The 21,020-nt window shown below is 41.4% G+C and overlaps 1 protein-coding gene and 1 long non-coding RNA gene across 6 annotated transcripts in view; one reads left to right on the top strand and one right to left on the bottom strand.

Annotated features, from left to right (window-relative positions):
* gulp1a (GULP PTB domain containing engulfment adaptor 1a) overlaps positions 1–21,020 on the top strand; it is an 82,584-nt gene that overhangs the window by 11,489 nt on the left and 50,075 nt on the right. The window lies entirely within an intron of this gene.
* Positions 19,259–21,020, bottom strand: part of LOC117952480 — a 13,136-nt gene continuing 11,374 nt past the window's right edge. Inside the window, exon 3 of the long non-coding RNA XR_004658422.1 lies at positions 19,259–19,322. This is a non-coding gene — a long non-coding RNA (uncharacterized LOC117952480). The remainder of the gene's footprint in view (positions 19,323–21,020) is intronic.

Here is a 21,020-nt window from a genome sequence, read left to right as displayed (position 1 = left end):
TAAATTTAGCAAGAACAACTTGTGACTTGCATGTGTTTGTGTCATTGAAGATTGGGCCACAGCTGGATGTCAGTGAGAACTGCTTGGCATCGTTGAGGCATGGATAAGGTTATACATATTAGATTAATGCAAAGCTTGCAGTGTCATTTCCTGATGAATGTGGGTTCTGCCTTTTGTAAGAGATAAGCTAACGGGATGAGAAACATGGCTTTTCACGATTAGCGCTCATAGCTATCAACATTTGTTATTGATAGCAACTTTCACCGGACACAGCAGATGTGGACACGGTGCTAAATTGGTTTGCCTCATTCCTCACACCATATCTTCCGTATCTTATCTTGACAGCGAGCTCCCTAGACCTCAAAGGAGATGACCTTTAATTCTGTGGAAATCTAAGTTGTTAAACTCCCTTTTCTGTCTGTCTGTGATCAGAAAGATTTCTAAAGTCCACATCCACGGCATATTGTTTGCTTAGGAGTACATTTGTATTCTAACAGCTCTGTGAATGATCTAGACCCTGTGGCGGTGCATTTCAGTGCAGTGAGCTAACCCTTACTGTAGTGCAGAATAATTATCCACTCGCCTTTCTCCACTCTTTGACTTTGCTCATTCAACGAAAACACTTGCTACTGACTAAAATAACTGCACTGCCAAGTAAGTCATAGAAACCACTTGAAACCAAAGGTGCACTTCTGCATCCGCATCTGCAGATTTGTCCTGGTCACACAGATGCACACACGGTCCCATGCACACCTTAGTGAGCACCTGCGTCGGTCTGGCGTTTCAGGCTTGTGCATCACCCGATCCACACCCTATCCTCATTGGTGGTGTTTGTGTCCCTTTAACAATGGCGGATGTCCTGCTTTAACACTCGCTCTACCCATAGCAAAACTACGGAACAGCCGGAGAGGATCACGTGTAGGGGGTTCACTGTCTTTAGAACTTTATAAAGTTCTGCTTAAATGTCTTCATCCATCTTCTTCTTCTTCTTCTTTGCAAGCTAGCTAGAGTTGCATACTGGTGCATATGAAACCAACTGGACTGGAGTGTGGATCAACTGGAGCATGTGCAGTAGGCGCCCTCTTTGCAATCAGTCTGTGCAGAACTTTTGTGGGCTGCATGCAGATGGTCCTCCCAGACCCTAGCGGACATGGGCAAATGACGCCGTTGACGTCACGCGGACCAAACCGTGGTCCTGTGCGTGAGTTGGGCCAAGCCAGGACCGTCTACGCCCCTCATCTGGGCTGCTTATTATGTTCAGCCATCACAAGTTTAACAAAAGAGTTGCTGTTCTTTAATGTTTTTTTCATCTGCTGTTTCAGTGTTTGCCTTTCATCTAACAGACTGTTGTCTGGTTTCCTTTGCCAAGCTGTTGGAACAAAGTATGTCCCTGTGTTTGAGCTGTAATGTGAACTAAACACCTTCTGCTGCTTTTCATTTGAAAAGAGTAGAGACACACCTCTGGAAGTGTCTCCGGTATTATAATGAGGACTTATGTCACTGAGGTTAGTGACCAACTGCTCACTCAAACCCAAACGTGTGTATGGTGTTTTTCTCAGATCTCAGTCATCGGGGAACTGGGCAAACATGCACAATCCTCATTTTCTCATTTAGAAAAACCAGTTCATGCGTTGGAAACGGAGTATGGATGATTATATATCTGGTCCCTGGTTGACGTAAGTTAACTACATCAAAATATTTGCACATATTCTGACATGTACAGTATTAAAACAAGACTTTTAAAGGATTTTTAAAGCAGATATTAGCACTATTAGAACTGACTGATAAAGGATGATAAAGGACTGACGAAGGATTTTTAAGGCCAATAAGATACAAATACTTGGTATTTATATATGTGACTATAATACTTCCACCTATACGATAGGAATGCCAAAGCAGATGCTGCCACAGTGAGCTGGCTAGATGAAGAGGGGAAGGTGACAGGCGCATAATGTATTGTATGCAAACAATGGGCACATGGACAAAGCAACCAAATAGAAATGTTGCACAACAGGCCCCTCCATGCATTGCATCTTTTGTTTGCTCATATTACCAAAAAGCGTGGTGCAGTTAAAGGCTTCAGATATCTGCATTTCGTCATGCCATCCCAGATTGTGTTTGGCGTTGATGGAGCTGACAAACAGCATTTGGGACTAATGTTCTGTGAGCCAATCAGACAGGGAGATGGACTAACACTGTCGGCAGCGGTGTTCCAAATTGGCTGAGGCTTTATAACGCTTGTCTTCTTGATCCAACACCTCCGAAGAAATCACTGGCATATGCTTCTCTAAAGTGTCCCAAGTTAATTCTCGAAGTCATTCGTTGTGGGCAAAAACAGGCCGCTTTTTATGGCTCTTTATTTCTTGATGAGTTACCGTTAATTTCAAGGGGCAGGCCTCAGTGCTTTGCAGCTGGGATTTTTTGTTTTTGTTTTATCCGCTTGAGACAACATGACTGCATTGTCCCCCTTCTGGTAATGACTTGGCAGCAGTTATGTGTGTTTTATTGGTATTGTTTAGCACTTTAGTTGAAAGGCTGATTGCTGTGTTCATTCTCAGAGTATACTGCATATCTCATCCTTGCAGGCTTGAATGGCTATTTATGTGTTGTTGATGTTTTGCCAAGGCTTTAGTCTGGAGTAAACACTTATCCTTTGCAAGTACATCATTTATTTTCTTTTACACTATTACTCTGGAAGCTTCCTCCATAAAGATCATTCACATTAAAACTAATTAGATTTATTTGGGCGCATTACAATGCCGCCTCCCAGTGTAGTTTCATTGTTGTTCTACTGCCGTTGTTTGTGCTCTAAGTTGATGACAACATAAACCTTCTTTATCACCTTGACAATACTTGGCTGACTCAGTCACTTTCCAACATTATTGTGGTCCATTCACAAAAAATGCGGCGACATCAGAAAAAAACAAAGAATCATTTGACAATGTCAGACCTATGTATGTGCAGTGTTCCTTTGTGTGAAATAATTATAACCAGTTCCCTTTCTGTGTTCTAAAAACCCTTTTAAGGTCTGTTTTTGCCTCCTTAGTCCCTTCAGTGGTACATTTTCTGTGACACAACTATAAGCTGAATGTTTTATAGAAGCTGGAAATTAATAATAATAATAATAATAATAATAATTTTGTTGGTTTGTATCTTCAGAATATATATATGTATATGTTTATATATATGTGTGTGTGTGTGTGTGTATATACTGTTTGTATATACGTATATACTATACTATATTTTTCGCCCGCTGTAGCCTACCTTCCCTCTACTCAAGCTTCCAAAGGACTAAATTAACTCACTCCGGTCAGGCATTATTTTAAGTTGGTTAAACAACTTTCCACCCTGTTTTACTTTATCAGTCAAAGCTTGAGACAATCTAGATTTGGCCAACTTTAAAAAGGTGACAGTCTGCAGGGACAGAATACATCCTGACAAAAGTAGCCCTTAAAATAGCCTCAGGAAGGAATACGCTTGGTGGAACATGTGTACGTCCAGAAGTAGCGTTAGTTGTCAACAGAAACCTCCGATTGGACAGATAGTCTAGCTATCTGTCTGGATTTACCCTGCAGAGATCTGAGGACCAGGTAACCATAGTCCTCAGATTGGACAGATAGTCTAGCTAGCTGTCTGGATTTACCCTGCAGAGATCTGAGGACCAGGTAACCATAGTCCTCAGATTGGACAGATAGTCTAGCTGGCTGTCTGGATTTACCCTGCAGAGATCTGAGGACCAGGTAACCATAGTCCTCAGATTGGACAGATAGTCTAGCTGGCTGTCTGGATTTACCCTGCAGAGATCTGAGGACAAGGTAACCATAGTCCTCAGAAATTCACCGGAGGTTAGAACGCCAACAAAAAAACCAGTTGAAGGTAACGGACAACCGGCATAATTTTCGGCTGCACCGGAGCATCCCGCAAGTGGAACGTTGTGGATATAGACTAATATGGGGAAACACAATAAATGAGTTGACATCTACATTTTCGCACGAATAGCTTTTGAGTCCTCTCTTTAGGATAATTGACAACGTAACTGGTACTGCATGGCAATGTGTCAGTAGGCCCACGGGTGTCCAGATGAAGACAACACATCCTAAACACATCCCAAAACTAAAACATATGTGTTGGTTTTAACAGAGATGCAGTCTCTGCTTGTCAGTTTTTCCCCTTTGCTTTATCCAGCTCACCAGCTTGGTGGGTGGTTGCTTGGAAAGCTTGTCTGGCAGCATGGCCAAAAATGAGGCCAGTGAGGAAATCCAGTGTGTAATTGCAGCAGTAACAGCAGCCCGGCTTTGCTCTCTGTGCAGGAGCTGAGATACAATTCTGGAGGTGGACTCCTCAGAGCTGGTTGATGAAAGATTGGCTGGATAGTCAATCCAATTTATTGATATAAAATCACAAACATGCCTCAAAAGGCTTTACAATCTGTACAGCATATTCCTCCATGCAGATAAGGGACAAATAGACATCCGGATGACACATTTATTGACCGATTTAGAACAACAATGTTGATGTAGTATTAATATAGGAAGTACACTGCATTCTCTCTGTTAAGTAATCCTTAAACCATGCAGTTTCCAGGCTAGAGACGCATGATAACATTTCCAGTTGGTCTAGGAGTATACAGTGATCTATGGTGTCAAAAGCCACACTGATATCTAGTAATAGTAGTGATGTGGAGTCTGAATCCTCAGTTAGCAGAAGATCAAGATCCCTCCCTTTTAGGGTTTGGTGTGTGCAGTTTACTAATGCCGTTCGATTCATGAATTGGTGTTACAACTTCCTGTCATTTGTTACATGGTGTTACAACTTACTGTCATTTGTTACATGGTGTTACAACTTACTGTCATTTGTTACATGGTGTTACAACTTCCTGTCATTTGTTACATGGTGTTACAACTTCCTGTCATTTGTTACATGGTGTTACAACTTACTGTCATTTGCGAACATCACATTCACACGAGGGAAGCTAATCCGCTCACGGTGGATTGGACACATCTCCTTGCCAGTAAATACACCTTACTGCAGGTGGAGGAGAAAGAAATGTCAGACAGCAGACAGGGAAATGGACCACTGAACTTTGTCTCGTGTCAAACACGGCTACACAAAGTAGGAAGAAATTGGTCTAAGTGAAAGAATGGCAGCCAAAGGATAATTTGACAATGATTTAATTACATAGTGGCAGTGGCAGAGTAGTTTGTGTCAGAAAAAAAAATGCTAACAGTGACAAATAGAGCTCACGCAGCTTTTTAATATTATTATAAAAGACTAATCATTGAACTGAAGACACTAGAAACTTAACTCTTCATGAAAAAAATAACAAGTCACAACACACTAAGCTGTGGTATTTAGTCACTAGTGTGACCAAAGGAGTGTCAGTGCTTATACATATGAGGGAATGGCCATGCTATGCAGTCCGGCTATAAATGCAAATACACTACATTTGCATTGGCATATTTTTTCTGTGGATATGGCACTGGTTCTTAAAGGGCCGGTATGTCCCTGGTTGAATGATAACACAGATTGCTGTGCCTCATTTTGGTGCTACTTGCAAGCGTGTGCTGCACTCTGGGGCACCAAAGCAGACGTTAAAGACGACAGAGACATCGCTGCGTGTAATGCTACTTAGCATTACATTTGGCAGCAAGTAACGTCAGCCTATCATTGGCTAGAAGCTGGCTTGTTAAAATGCTGAAAGCGAAGCAGTCTAAACTGGAACGGATTCCAACACCAGGATGTCCAACAGTCTGCAGCTAAAGACATAGAGGAGAGTAGGTGCGCTTTTCGAGACGCCATGGCGTCTGTCAGAGTCGGAGTTGAAGAACAACACTGATGGGACATGGTGCATTCAATTGCACCTCGCAAGCTCATGGTGCATTCAAGTGCACCTTAAGAAGCTCAAGCTATTGTAAATTACCCTTCTACCATTTCGTGGTTTAACTTTTTGTTGTTTTATAGCAATTAACTGATTAAATAAGGAATGGTTATTTCGTGTTTTGACCATATGGCCTCCATTCTTTAATGTGTCCAACAGTCGTTTTGTGCTCATCTGTTGTTGTATGTATGTTGTATGTATCGGTTCAGGCAAGTTTTAGGCACCAGAACCATTTTAAACGTATTGTTTTAGCACCGGGACCGGAAAAATACCAAACAATACTCAACCCAATATAAAAATGCCCAGAGTGATGATTGTCCTCATTGTTCCATGATGGGCATGTTACCTTTAGCCCAGAGGGTTCTTACCAAAGCACCTTCTCTAGCTTCCTCACACACAGAAACGGGGCGATTCAGACCGCTGTCGTCTTCACAAAGCAGACCCCCCCCCCCCTGTCGTTATCTTGACCTTTTAAAAGCTAATATCCCAACGTTGTCCTTGGTTTCAGCGGGACTGGGCTCATCCTCTTCCCTCCCAGGCTTCTTTCTTCTGCCGTGCTTTGCTGTTTCACCCCTGATTGTGCCTCCTTCATCTGTCACCTCCCTCTCGCTGTCTGAGAGGGACAGACAGTGATGGATGCTAATCACTAAGCCTGTGTGCCCATCCACCCCCCCTCCTAGTCAACTAGCTCAGCCCAGGCTTCCCCCTTCTAGCCTATGATTAAATGAGCTGCTCCCTTTATTTCTCACACCACTGTCACTGTTGATAGTAACCTGTACCCCGTGATGTTTGAGCGCAGACAGTTTTCATTGTAGGGCTGTGCAATAGATACAATATCAATAAGATACCATCTTAAATTGTGGATATGGTAATATTGTGATATGATTAATTTTTTTAAAGGCTGCTTTACAGTAAAGTGATGTACTTTTCTGAACTCACCAGACTCTTCTGTTATATTATTTTGCCTTTACCTGATTGGTCATTATATCCACATTACTGATGATTATTTATCAAAAATCCTATTGTGTAAATATTTTGTCAAAGCACCAATTGTCAACTCTACAATATCGCTGCCATATTGACATTGATGTATTTGGTGAAGAATATTGTGATATTAAATTTTTTTCCATATTTCCCATCTCTAATTAATTGTTCTTGATGCAGCACACTTTGAATATGGAAAAACAAACAAGAAATGTCTCCTTTTTCTAAAGCATTACCTCAAACTTAACAAATCCAAAAACCTTGTTTCCTTTGGCATTATCTCTACTGTGAAATACAAAGTGAGCTTTCATTGGCCTCATTGGCAACATGGCGGGCCAATGGTCAGCACTGGGGCCTCACAGGTCCTGGGTTTGAATCCAGGTTGTTCCGGACCTTTCTGTGTTTAGATGGTATGTCACCTACTATGAATTAACATGTACTAGGTTCTCCAGTCAGGGCCCTTGATCAAGGCACTGGCTCAGACCTGGAGTTGGTCCCCGGGCGCTGTAAATGGCTACCCATTGCTCCTTTGAGGGATGGGTTAAATGCAGAGAATGAATTTTGCTAAAAGTATGTGACAATGAAGTACCTTTACCTCTAATTTACTGTGCTATTCATATAGTGTTTATAAAGTGCAGGAAATGAAACACTTGTGACCCCAAACCGTTTATGTACTCAGCTTAAAAGACGAGGTTCTGGCGAGGAAAAGTCTCATGGTAGAGCTCCCTCCAAATGACCACTTTGACCTCGGCAGGCCTCGCGTCCTCTATGTTAGCACAGATGGCTTTGTTGTGTGTTTTTGCTGTGGTTTGCTGCTCATGGTAATTGCTTGACATATTTGTAGGCTGCTGCTTATCAAAACTCGTGATGCACAAACTATTAGAACCCCCAAGTCATAAAAGCTTCTGCAACGTTATCTTTGGATTATTTGGTCAATGTGCATGATTTTTGATGTGGCATTCAGTGTTGTCAATTCATTACTGAAATGTTTGATTTAGCAACAGCTTTGTGGTTTGCTGACATAATACTGTATTTCTGCCAACAACATGACACCATGACACGCTGACTTTCTTAAGCCAAGTGGTGTGTTATCTCTATGCATTTTGAGCTGCACGTATGTCTACGCTGTAGAGCTACATGCCTCTTGCCTTGGTTTTGCAGGAAGAAAGCAACGGTTAAGTTTAGGAAACGTGACACGTAGGGTTGGCTTTAGGAAAAGAAGAACTGGTTGGCTCTAAGAGAAGAAGAAGAACTGGTTGGCTATAGGAAAAATATAGAAACCAGCAGTTGAGATTAGAAAATGTGACATGCGGCCAAAATCCTTAATAGAAGCCAGCTTGTTTCACACTGCTAAAAAATGGTTTGTGTTTTATTATGGATTTTCTACAGTTCAGCTTTTGGAATTCAGAAATCAATTTTCTGTAATGACCTGCTGAGTGAATTTGTCAGGGAATTTCAAGCAATTACATCCCGATTGAAAATCACCCACATGTCAGTATTTGAAGGACATCAACACTGTAAATTGATAACTGATTGCTGGGGACTTCCTGAAGGTTGATGGAATTATGTTCTTATTAAAGTGAAAAATGTAATTTGACAATTTCCTAAAACCTTCAAATTGGGGTTCAACAATCCTGAATAGGATGCATTCACTTTACTATCACATTAGACAATAAAAGCAGCAAATACTCACAATTAAGAAACCAGAATATTTGACAACTGGACTAATCCTGTGAGCTGTTGAAATATTTTGACTCTATAACAAAACCAAAGTGCATCCCAACATACACAGTCAATGAATAATGGAAAATAGTCATTTGCTGTGTATGTGTTAGCCAGAACCAGAGGGACATGACTAATGGCACAATGACTAATGGAAAATATTCCCTACATAAGCCAGAACCAGATGAACATGCTAATACAAACTGTAAAAACAAACTGTGAAAATGTATTTCTCTTTCTTTTTCTTTCATTTTTCTTTGAGAAAACTGAGGACAATTCGATTCTCCTGCCACTTGAAAAGACCTTCCTGAAAATTCCCCTGAACAATTAACCAGCCCGCAATTAATATTGAGGGCTGTTAAGTACACAATAATTATGTCTCACAAATTTGGACAAATGAAGACCATAGTCCCTGTAGCCTTTGTTCAGGCTTGTAGAAATGTGACCCATTAGAAATGTGGTGGATCCGGTCCATACAGTGCCTCAGTAACAGTATCATGTCTTTGTTCAGGAACCCCGAGCTGGCTAAGCTGGATCTTATTGAGTCTGATGGTAACCAGGTTTACAACGTAGTCAAGTGTATTGGCCATTCTTGTGGAAAAGTGTCACTGTTATTTGTCTTTTTTTATTTATTTTTGATTCCTAATGGCTTCCTGACCTTGGTCTCTGAATGCCGAGTGATAAATATGAATTGTAGCAGCGCTGTCAAAGAGCACTTCACTGTGTTAGACCAACACACTTACCAGGTTGACGCTTTTTAAAGAGAGGATAGTTCACGGTCACAATTTGAACACACTCAGAGTAAACTGTTCTCAGAAACACATGCAATTATCGGGGTCATCTAACACATACCCACCACTAACTAAGCCTGTAGCAATGATTACACAAAAACAGTTAAAAAATAAAAACAGATTAAAACACAAGAATAAAAGTTACAGTGCTGTATGAGAAAGTAAACTTTAAAGACAATAACTTCATTTAAGAAAGGCAACATCAAAAAGAAAGGTTTTCAGCCTTGATTTCAAAGCGTTAGCCTACCATCGGCAACCAAAAGCTGATGCCTTTAAACAGTTAGCGTTGAGCCCTGTCTACCCACCACCAATGGGATAACCGTGTCAATGGGAATTTAAGTGTCCCGCCTCAGGACATGCAGACCTCCTATAAAGGGTCACTTTGTTTCATTCAAACTGGACCCGGCTGTCACATGTCTTTGTGTCTAAGTGACTGATGGGAACGTCAGTGTTCTTCTGGCAACAGTCTGCTGGGTTTGGCAAGAGCAACTCTGGAGATGTTTTGATGTAAAAAACGTCTGTAGGGATCCTTTCCATAACGTTGTAAGACACTTAGATCAATAATCTGAGCATGTAAGTAGTAAAACATCTCTTTTAGTGGACAGGAATGAAAGGTGCACAATTTCACCTTGTTTTGCTGCAGCGATCCTGCTTAACACTGGACCGGTTTCACAGATTGTTGTTCCCATTGGTCACTTACACAAAGACATAGGACAATAATGTTGGGGTTGACAGAAAAATGAAGTTACCCTTTTATTAAGAGAAGTGATTTTCTCTCACAATGCCATGGCATTTTTGTGCAAAAACAGAAATGTGTTGCTGCTTTTTTCATCAAGGTTTCTGCGATGGCTTTGATTGAAGATCCCATTTTTAAATAGCTGCTGACCTGACCAGCTCAGCAGGGATATAACATCATGTGCAAGGGCACAAAATATGCTTTTTTTCAGCTTTCTGATCACGGCTTCTGTACTCTATAAGTGGGACAGCTGTTCTTCACAGGCTGTGGCATGAGGTTATCTTGAGTGTGATAAATAGTTAATCATGATAAATTATATAGTTGTCGCAATGCTTGCAGGCACAATACAATATACAACCTACCGTATGTGCAGGAGATGAGAATTAGTTTCCAAGTGGGAGAGTGATGACTCGGTTTAAATGCTCTTAGTCTGCTCCACAGGGAGTTTGAGCTCGGTGCAAGAACTGAGGAACCCCGACCTCTGAGTTGAATTACTAAATCGAGATGCGCTGGAAGAAGTCTGAAGATGTGTTTTGCTCGCTTAGTTACCCTCAAGGCTATTTCCTGTCACAGCCGCTCTGTACCCTGACAGAGAAGGATAACCCCCTGGCAGATTGTTTTGGCCACTGGCCCACGTGTGCATTGAACTTTTAAGTTGGCAAGAGGTCTGCCTCTCTTTGTGTGACTGGAATCCACTCCGGTAAAGTTCAGTTCATGCATCTTTTTATGTTGGATGGAGCAGACCTATAATGAAGTTGACAATATGCAACTATATCTTCACCAAAAGCAACACTTATAGAAAATACAAATGAAACTGGCACCCATGGATCGTGAAAGTATTAAATCAGGACAAAAGCATATGGTCCCGGTCCAGTTTAATGTAAAAAGAGAGAAGAGAAAAGAACTGAAATGTTGGAGGAGCTGCAGGTGGGATGGAGGGGTGCAGATGAGGAAGAGCTTTAGGCGTTTTAGATTTCATTGTCTTGTATGTCTCTGTATTGTCTTGCTGAATAAACACTTGCCCTTTGGCGACAAAAGTGAAGTCAAGGAGCTGGTACAGGAACAAAAAGGTGTCAGCTCGATCTTTGTGGGTACACTTTGACACCAGGGTACATGAATGACAAAACAATAGAGCTGGTTGTCTCAAAATAAACGTGCGATTTGTTCCGTCTCAGGCTTCACAATCTCTGCAAAATAGGAGTGCATGAGGCAGAAAATCCCACGTTGGACCAGGACAGCTCCAGTTTTTGCTAATGACGCTGCACAGCCTGAAGCCTCCCCCAGATGGAATAACATAATGGAAGCCCTCAATTTGTGTTATTGAAATAATTTAATTTTTAAACGATTCAATACACAGTCTCTTTTCGGGATGCAGGGAATGTAAAACAGAGCTTGTTTTACTTTGAATAGAGCACACAAATGCCTTCTTAACCACTGAATGTTTGAAGTAAATGTTACTCTGGGTTAAAGTTAGTCATTTACTGTTTAATGTTCAGTAGAAAGACTTGTTACACTGCAACGACACATACTAGAGATTTGAGTTCATATACCCAACCCCCACTTCCATGCAGTGTCACCATCAGAAACTGTGATTTCAGGAAGCAGTTAACCATGAAACAACTGTTTAGTATCTTCCTTTGTCCCACGTCTGAGATTCCAATAACTTCAATTCATTTTGTTTTTTTCAGCGTTCTCCTTTGTCACCTATCTTCACACTCGCACATTTTACGCCCTCCTATTCCCCCCGCGCTGAGTCGCCAATTCAGTAAATGAAAACTGATGACTGACTGATTAACGCATTCCCATTAAATAAAAATCAAACCTGAAGTCTGCCGGGATGCTTCCAAAGGCCAAGAATGTAGAAGAAGATGTGGAACATCTGGAGTAAAAAGGCACGGCTGAGTTTAACCTCTAGATGAACCAGTAAGTGTTAATGCAAGTCTTCTGAGGGAATAATGTGATGGTGTTAAAATGGAGCTTACCCTCTCTGTGACCCCGTGCTGACTCCACTCACTGAAAAGTATTTTTTACAGTTAGCACTAAATTGAGTGAAAAGAACTTTTTTTTTCTTGAAGAGAATATAATGAAAAGGCCTTTAAGTTTCAACTATCTATGCATTGGTGGCCTTCACCCACCTCACCAACGACACGGTTTAAGCAATTTCTATATTTTCCTTAATGACGTTTCTTTCATGACAATGTGTTGGAGACTGATCAAACCTTTTTATTTTCACCAATATTGGGACAATACAGCCATCAGCAATTCAATGAGCTTGGGTCTCTTGGTTTCTCTGGCCCATCTAATGCTTTTTAGATCAGCGTTTTTTCTGGAGGCTAGCTGCACACCCGGGAAGCAGGGCTCTAAGATGCTTCGGTTTTGTTTCTGTTTTCTGTCAGTGTGTAATGCAAGGCCATGCACGGCTTTTTACACAATAAGGACATAGACAATTATATTATGACCAATTGGATGGATGCAATTAGACTGAATAGCCAAATCCCTAACCAATCAGCAGTGACTTGTGAATCTGTCCTCTTGACGTCATTTTCAGTCAATATAGCACTTGTTAGCAGGTAGTGGTAGCTAGGAGCAATGACTGTTTCTTGTGTTGATTGAAGAAACAATGCTGTTTCCCATGTTGGAGATAAAAACTACATTTAATTTGAGCTCACTCATAGGGCTGGGTAAGTAAATGAAGCTCAAGTGGCTGCTGCACCTGTATTCAACCTCTGTATGACTTAGACTTAGCTTTATTAATCCCATGGGGATGACTCCCGCAAGGAAATTAAAGTTACACTCTACAGGATTGCCTGTCTCTTTATTCCTTTCCTCCTAAAGCCCAGTTTGCTCTGATTGGCCAGCGCGCTTCCTGGAAACTCAGGGAGCCTCCGCTCCGTGTTTCATTAGCTAGGCTTCTACACCGAATACCACACAACCGGACATGTTCCAATACTTTTTCCCCTTCTATAGCTGGTAGATGTGCAGATTGTTTAATATTACTTGTGCAGCCACGTGTTGATACTCCGGTTGTGTTAGCTAGCAGCGTAATCACCAGTAAACGGATTGGCCTGCGGAGCCATGTGCTAAGCTATTAAAGGTGTAATGTTATTATTATTATTATTATTATTATTACAGATGTAATAGATGTGGCTTCTTCTCAGTCTGTGTTACTGAGCAACATGTTACATTTATGATAAATATTACAGAGAAATTAATGTTTCTTGTTAAATGCTGGTGGCTATAACATTTAGTTTTGGTAAATAATGTTCAAATAAACATAGTAATAATGTTCATAGTAAGTCATAAAATGTCTTTATATTTCAAAACCATATCCAACTTCACATGTAACATCAAATACAACTTCATAGCAACATTCGTGTTCAAGTTGTAATTAAATCATCAGACATCTCTGGTTCTAGTTCTTACCCCCCCCCCCCCCCCCCCCCCCCCCCCCCCCCCCCCCCCCCCCCCCCCCCGCAGCTTTCAGTCGTTTTTATAAGTCTATTGCCTATATTTTTGTAATTCACCTAACACACAAATCGTTTTTTATCCTGTTAAAGGGGGTTAGTTGTGGGTCATTAATCGTTGTGTTATAAAGTTTCTACCCTGAGTGAGAAGGGTACCAGATAACAGGGCTCCGGTTTGCAATTCACACGCGGGTTACTCCGGCCGCAGTGCTCTCTGCGGCAATATATCGGTACTATGGTATATAAAAAATTCATAAAATTCGGGAAATTAATACCAGTATACAGTAGAGACCGGTATACCGCCCAGTTCTATTAGACAGCCAATCACCAGCATCGTAAGGTCTTCATAGAAGCATGCTGCATGCTTATTGGCTCACTGACGTTTATGAGATTTACTGAAATTTGGTGTTGATTGACGAGGCATTTTTCAAAAGTTGATACTAAGAAGGCAATTGAATTGGTGCCTATAAAAATCTTGAATTCAGTACCTGGCCCTACACACTGAACACTGAGACCTCAACATCCACGTGCAATCACGTTGAAGCACTTCCAAACGGTATATTTTCACACCACAGCGACTTTGACTTAAAAAGCCTTGTCTGTTGCTTTGACTTGCTCAGGGAACTGCTGGAGAAAGTGTCGACAGGATGAGAAGCTCTCCTCAGCTTTGTGTGTAATGCTCAGCCGGGGGTATTTGTTGTCTGTGGAAACCCTCAAACCACATGAGAAAACCGTCTAATTCACTCACACACTTTGAAGTCAAAATGTTTATTTTTGCACAGCGAGCCTTGCTCAGCAGAATCAGAGATTGGCAGTGCTTCCATATGTAGTCCAATTCAAGAAGGTGGTCTGGTAATGGATCATCAATAATACAACCCCCCCTTGTTACATTTGCTCATCAGCCAACGGGCTTGCTGTGTGAACACGGTGGAAAGAAGCTGATTAATTCTGCTTCACTCGCACCGAGTCATAGTTCAACCCAGCTTGACTGAAGCTGACATGGAATATCAGTTAGTGTTTCAACTGGGTCAGGTTATAGATTAAAGCTGCTGTGGGGTCCCTTTTCCTCTAAAGAACACAAAAGGAGATGCAGTGGAGTTCTGCTGCATCGACATTCTCTGTGTTTATGTGGGTGGGGGTGGGGGTGGGGGTGTGGGGGTGGGGGTGGGTGTAATCTTGGATGTGGGTGTTGCTTGGCATAGTTTCTAACCCTTCTGAGCTGCAACATCTGACACGAGCACAAAGAGGGTAAGCACCTCTCATATCGCTCGGCTCTTCAACAGACTTAACTTATTCAGACCTTTTTATACATTACGTGTCCAACTCATTTTCTCCTCCATGTGTGCTTCAACACTGAAGGACGCCGGCCTCTCAGCTCCAAACAGGGGGATGAGAAATATAGTTTACACCTTGTGCATCTTATTTTGACTTTTTTTGCAATCTTTCTGGGAACCTTTTACTCAACCACTCTTTGGCTACTATCTTCAACTTTAAACGTTATTTTGTCCTCAGAGGACTACTGGTTTTACAGCAAGGCATACTAAAAAACTTGGGCTAAATCCGAATATTTGACTTTTTTGATATTCATTTGTTGGACAGTTGTTCTATTTAAAACGTTGGGTTTATATTCATATATTTTTTTTATTCTTTTGTTTCAACATGATAATAATGTTGCAATGCATTCAACCTTTGGAGAAACATTACCTGACGTCACGCTGCGGTGTCCAACCATGTAACCTTGGATCAGACTTGTCGTCGTGTTTTGAGTTGGTGCGACAGTCCCGTACAGGAAACAGGAAAGATCCCTGCCTCTATTGGTGCCACGGCAGTGTAAAACACCATGAGGGTAGAACAAGCACTGAACCGCCCGGGAGTTTGTGTTAACAGCCGACTGCACATCGCTTTGTCTCTTTTCTTCCTCTCTTTGGAGGCTGAAGATGCCTTCAGGCGCAGACGGAAATGTGATGATCTGTAAACGATGAGAAGTCTTCTTGTGCAAAATTTGGGGCGGGGGGTTAAATAACAGGACGTCACAAAAAATGAGTCATGTGAGTGACACAATCTTATCGCCGAACAACCCTTTGGGAGTCCTGAACAGTATCCCCCCCTCCCATGGCTCCCGCCTCCGAAGCTTCAAACACTCGCTGTTGATTTGTACAGAAGCTTCAAAGCACAACATATGATATTCGGGACAGCCCTAAAAAACATAGAAATACAGTACAAAAGGAGATGGGGGGGTGTCCTGAATACCAGTGGGCTAAAAGTCCAACAACAGTCACTAGTGACCGACTTTCACATTTTCCATTGTACACAGCAAAGCATCAGTGATGTCGTAAACAAGCCCGGCACAATGACCAAATACACACCAATACACACTGTCAAGTTGAATACACAATGACCAAATACATGCCAATACACACTGTCAAGTTGAATACACAATGACCAAATACACACCAATACACACTGTCAAGTTGAATACACAATGACCAAATACATGCCAATACACACTGTCAAGTTGAATACATGATCACCATCGCTGCCTTCATAACACTATTGAGAGGAATACCAAAAGCCAATAATAATTCATTTGTATTAACCATAATAATTTTATTATAGTGCATTTATAGTGTGTTTTTGATGCTTGAGTCTCCTCTCAGACCACATGTTAACAATTCTTGTTGTTTTTTTCCAGATGGTGTTGTGTATATTATATACAGATGTCTAATTGCAGATAATTACTGTCCATGTCAAATGGCTGCAGAGCGCACACATGCCTGCTTATCAGGACTGTTATCATTGTTCAATATATTCAGCGTACGGAATACACCAGAAGGTCCATTTAGTAGCTGTTCTGGTGCTTTCAATCATATCACATGCTTTCCCTGAGCAGACAGAGTGGGCTCAGTTGTCATTGCAATACAGATGTCCACATTTTCTGGAAATGTTGAGGACTTCTCATACGCATTGGTGGTGGACGTGCTTTCTGAGAGACTTGAATGCACTCAAAGTGGATCCTCTAGTGTTACTGCATCCCAACCAGGGAAAAAAAGGTCATAGCCAGCACGGACAGCATGAAACAAGATCCACGGTATGAAAAATAACTTCTGCAATAAAATATTTCAAGGTTTAAAAATCTCCAGTACAAGATTCAGCTGCTTAACAGTTCACTGTGGTGTATTTTAAGCACACATACTGTACATAATCCCTTTGTCATTTAAATGCTGTAAGAAGACTAATGTACCATGAAGGATGGGCTATTTAAAAAAACAAACAACATATGAGTCACAAAGTCTTGTCTTCTTATTTTGAGCAACTTATTTTCTGAAATGTCTGACAACTGACGCATTTAGTCAATGTGCAGTTTCTCTGTGTAGGTCAGGGCACTGCAGGTTTTGAGATGCACTTGTCAGCGTGTAGCCTCAGTCCACAGATCAAGCGTCTGCCCAGTGCAGGCAGAGTCCTGCCCCTCAGGAAGGGGGGTGGGTCGGAGCCAGCCCGGTGCTATCGGAGTGTCTCACGTCTCTTATCTACCACTTCCAGCATGTTATGTACTGGACGTGTGCTGCTGCCTGCATGATGCAGCTCTCTTATCAGGAAACTCTCGACTCTGTAGAGTAGTGCTACACAATTTAGCACAATGTTATCGAAATCACAATATGGACTAGTGCAATATCCAAATCGCAGTACCTGTTAAATGCACACACACACACTACAACTTGTATCCTACAAATAATAAAACTCCCTTTTTTTTGGTACTGATCCTCTCCTAAATCACACTATGATCATTTCAATTTTGTTTATTTTAATATTTTCCTACGAAGATGAGACAAAATGATCATTCCCTCCGATATTGTGAATCATATCTCAATATCGGTCAAAATAATGGCAAATTAGAGATTTTTCAATAACACTTTAATTGAAGGTATCTACGTAACAGTGACATGACACGGACATAAACACATGAACCCTAACCACAACTTACAAATCCGAATGACACTTACTAAAAGAAGTGTTATATCATAACTTTTATGACTTGTTTATAATGTTTATGACACGTTCATCGCAGTGTCGTGTCACTCCTAAGTAGATGCCTTAAAATACATTTTCTCATATCATGCAGCCCTACTTTAGAGCACAGGGGAGAAAATCTTTGTTTTTAAAAAAAATAGTATTATTGCATTAAAACACAATTATTCAGAACTGTCCCCCCCCCCCACACACACACACACACACACCTCTCTCACCTTCTTAGCGGCACACGGAGCAATGGGAGGAATTGATTCCAGTGTGTGATGGGACTTGTTTAATCACTCTCTTTCCTGGGCATATTTCTCGGGTTTACTTTATTAAATGTCTTATATTGGATTTGCTAAATTAGTATTAGACCTGATATAATCCTCCTGTTGGGATTTAATCCAATTTTCTGCGACAACTTTTTTTTTTTGTAATTACAACAATTTTCCCTCGGTGTTGTGCTGCAGCCCTACAGCCTGGAGGAGGATGTGCTTTGAGGGGTATTTTTGGGCGCTTTGTGTTGCCCTGGCGACCATAAGCTGGGTTCATGTTTTGGCCCTGTAAATCCCTTTAAATCCTATTTTTCATATTGGACCGTGTATATAACTAAACTCGACTTAGACTGCTATATCGAGTCCTGCTTCTTGGAGTTTGTTTCTGAGTCGACGTTGGGCCGAGCTGTCACACTCTATCTGGGAAGATTAATCCAGGAGACCTCGCTCCTTCATAACAAGTACGCTTTTCATGCCAGAATATCTTAATTATGAATTTATGGATGATTGGCTTACACTAACGAGGAGGAACAGGGTGAATTCATTCCAGCTGAATGATGCTGTGTGATCTTCTGCAATTTTCTTTCTTAGTTATTTCCAACATGCAGTTATTACAGGGAGCATTAATACAGCGTAAACCGAAGCCTTTTACAGAAGGGTTCCTTGCCCACCTGCTGCAGACTAAAGGAATTACTTTCATGACATTTATTCTTCTAACGGTGTGCAAAATTAACTTTTTGACACCCGATAGATGAAAATAATCAACCGGATAAGCATATTTTACCTGACATTTTGTTTTTGTTGTTGTTTTTTTTACATACATGAGCAAAACTCCCTGGTTGGGGTTGCAAGTCTTGCTGGTCTCCGGCTAACTGATTAGCCTGGGCTGAATGTGTGCGCCAGCGTGTGTTTGTGTGTGCGTGTGTCGGCACACTAGGGTCCAACATGTAGCTGCAGCTTCACCAAAATGAATAAGAAAAAACTGTTTTGGTGGAAACATTTAGCCGCCATGTGACCGATAGAGATTTATACCGCGTTGAAAACCCAGACCCTGACTTCTACTGATTAAAATTATCAAATTGGGGGCACCCAGATAGCTCAGTGGTTCGAATCCAGCCTGCGGCCCCTTCGCTGCTTGTCACTCCCCCTCTCTCTCTCCCCTCTCACACATCTTCGTCTCTCTGTCTAATAAAGGGAAAAAACCCTGAAAAAATAACTTTAAAAACAAAACAAATTATCAAATTGTTAACTACTTAGTAATATTATGTTTCACATATATTTCACACAACACTCCTCTTTTCCCGTTCTATTATATATAGCTGAAGTCTTTACTTGAAGGCAGATCAAAGTGGCATTCGTTTATTTATGTATTTCCCTGCATTATTCAGTGTAATAACAGGCTGGATGCCAGTCAAACTTAGCCCCGCCCACAATATTGGAGGTCGGGAAGTTCGGTCTGAGCTTGATCCATTGGGGAGAAACTATGCTCAAATTAGAGCTCTTCAGACCAGTCAAATAGTCAGGTTTAGCTATTTTCAGGTTACTGCTGTTAGGCGCCACTAGTTGTTGTGGATGTAATAATTTAATAATAATTTACACCGTTTATTGATCCCTAGTGGGGAAAATACAATTTACACTTTGCTTGTTAATAATCACTACACACAGGCCGGAAATACACACACACACGCTCAGGACCTATTCATGCACAAATGGAGAGGTGTCTGCCAGTGCTGGACCAGTGCCCTGAGCGGTTGGGGGTGGGTACGGTGTCTTGCTCAAGGGCATCTGGCAGCGCCCAGGAGGTGAACTGGCCTCTCTCCAGCTACCAGTCCAAACGCTGTGCTGTGGTCCGTACTGGGACTTTAGCCAGCGACCGTCCGGTTGCTAACCCAACTCCCTATGGACTGAGCTACTGCCACCCCAACCCACTGGATAGTGGTGTTTAAAAGTCTAGACCCCGAATACAAGACAACCTCATTTTTCCACTTATATTCTGGTCAATATGTTTGTTTTGTCTCCAGTTCCTTGCTTACTCATTTTAAAATTTTAAAATGTGTGCATGCATGGATGATCTGCAGGAAATAGCAACACAATCTCGCATACGATACTCCCTCACCTCTCATTAATGCAAGCCCTTCCAAATGTATTACTCTTGACCCTTTACATCTGTCTCTGAATGTCGTTTCCTACAAACTCCTCAGGGCCTTCGTGATTACCACTCAATACTACACGGAAACAAATAATGGAAAATGGTGGCCCTCATCTATCAAGTGAGTTTAGTACAACCACTTTAATCTTGAAAGGAGTGTGTCCTTTAAGGTGCTCATTAACTAACGTCTCAATTCTAAAATGTCCTGTTGGAAGACACGTTGCTGGACTGCATAAAGACAAAGGAGATACAGCATTCTAGGGACATGGACTTGTGCGTTTTGATTTCAGATTTGGCAGAAAAAGCATTTCATTGACTTTTGTTCCCTTCAACGTTGCTTTTTTTCTTTTTTAAGAGTGATTGATTGTTTGCTTTCTTTAAACTATTAATAAACCCTGACAGCTCACAAATCTCCATAGCTGACACTGTGCTATAAATTTAATCGTTTATATGAGGAAAAGTGCTTTATAGCATTGGACAGAAGGCCCAGTTTATTGGGCTTAAACAAAAAGCATTTGTTATGTGCAACCGGTGGAAAGAGCTGAGTCAGCACCTCAGTTATCAAGCACACGCTGACATAATAATAACTGTGGTTGAATATGTTGTCAGATTCGATTTTTTTGTCTAGTCGTTTTGTTACGCAAACCTTTCCTGCCTGTGCCATTTGTCTATTTGTACTTTGTCTTGTCTGATCTTCTCACTTCGTGAATACTTTGTAAAAAGGTGTACACCAGAATGAGATACTTATAGTATATAGTTGGTGAGCTTGTAGGTTTATGCTTCTTCCACTCGGCAGTCTTAAGGCCAACTTAGGCTTCTGCGTTAACTCGTTGCCGCGGGTGTGTACAAAGGTACGTCCAGATACTAACTCTACGCTGGACCCTTCCATATAGCCTGACATGCACCTCTCAAAAAATGTAGCTACATGTTGCAGGTCTATATAAAAGAGACTTCAGATACAGTATTAGGGACCACTAAGGTCTATATAAAAGAGACTTCAGATAGAGTAT

The sequence above is a fragment of the Etheostoma cragini genome, chromosome 11 (genome assembly GCF_013103735.1).
Source record: "Etheostoma cragini isolate CJK2018 chromosome 11, CSU_Ecrag_1.0, whole genome shotgun sequence".
NCBI lineage: Eukaryota > Metazoa > Chordata > Actinopteri > Perciformes > Percidae > Etheostoma > Etheostoma cragini.
This window is presented reverse-complemented; position numbering and strand designations above follow the sequence as displayed.